This window comes from Bison bison, unplaced genomic scaffold (genome assembly GCF_000754665.1).
Source record: "Bison bison bison isolate TAMUID 2011002044 unplaced genomic scaffold, Bison_UMD1.0 scf7180017864373, whole genome shotgun sequence".
NCBI classification, from domain to species: Eukaryota; Metazoa; Chordata; class Mammalia; order Artiodactyla; family Bovidae; genus Bison; species Bison bison.
The window spans coordinates 10,618,804-10,619,760 of record NW_011494945.1 but is presented as its reverse complement, the minus strand read 5'-3'; the positions used below and the strand labels follow the sequence as shown (position 1 = coordinate 10,619,760).

At 41.2% G+C, this 957-nt stretch overlaps 1 pseudogene; it reads left to right on the top strand.

Annotated features, from left to right (window-relative positions):
* LOC105000695 overlaps window positions 1-957 on the top strand; it is a 5,214-nt pseudogene that overhangs the window by 2,939 nt on the left and 1,318 nt on the right.

Below are 957 nucleotides of genomic sequence, written 5' to 3'. Positions count from 1 at the left end.
CCATGTTGTTCTTTCTCTCACCTTCTGGCTGAATCCCCATCTGGAACGTGGAGGCTCGTCAAGCCTACTAATTATGCCTGGGCTTCTAAGATCTGACTGGGGAGGCCTTAGTGTCTCCTCTCCTTTGGGAGAACGGGAGGACGCCTGTGGCCTCCATAGGTGATGTAAATTCCTTATTTTGGAATTTTATTGGCTTTCCACGTAAACCAAGTTATTCAGCCTCTTTTCTCCACTGAATTTTCTCGATGAGCTATCCTTATTCTATTACTCTTTATAACTCTAATTAATATTTAATTAAAGCTATCGTATCCTGATCGCCGAAGCCGTTTCTCCTTCGAATTTCCCTGGATCCACTGGGGCTGGACCCCGGCATATGCCCAAGAAAAACAAATGCAAAAAAGCAACATGGCTGTCTGAGGAGGCCTTAAAAAGAGCTGAGAAAAGAAAAAAGGAAAGATATACCCATTTGAATGCAGAGTTCCAAAGGATAGCAAGGAAAGATAAGAAAGCCTTCCTCAGTGATCAATGCAAAGAAATAGAGGAAAACAATAGAATGAGAAAGACTAGAGATTTCTTTAAGAAAATTAGAGATACCAAGGGAACATTTCATGCAAAGATGGGCTTAATAAAGGACAGAAATGGTAGGAACCTAACAAAAGCAGAAGATGTTAAGAAGAGGTGGCAAGAATACACAGAAGAACTGTACAAAAAAGATCTTAATGACCCAAATAATCATGATGGTGTGATCACTCATACTTACCTAGAGCCAGACATCCTGGAATGTGAAGTCAAGTGGGCCTTAGGAAGCATCACTATGAACAAATCTAGTGGAGGTGATGGAATTCCAGTTGAGCTATTTCAAATCCTGAAAGATGATGCTGTGAAAGTGCTGCACTCAATATGTCAGCAAATTTGGAAAACTCAGCAGTGGCCACAGGACTGGAAAAGGTCAGTTTT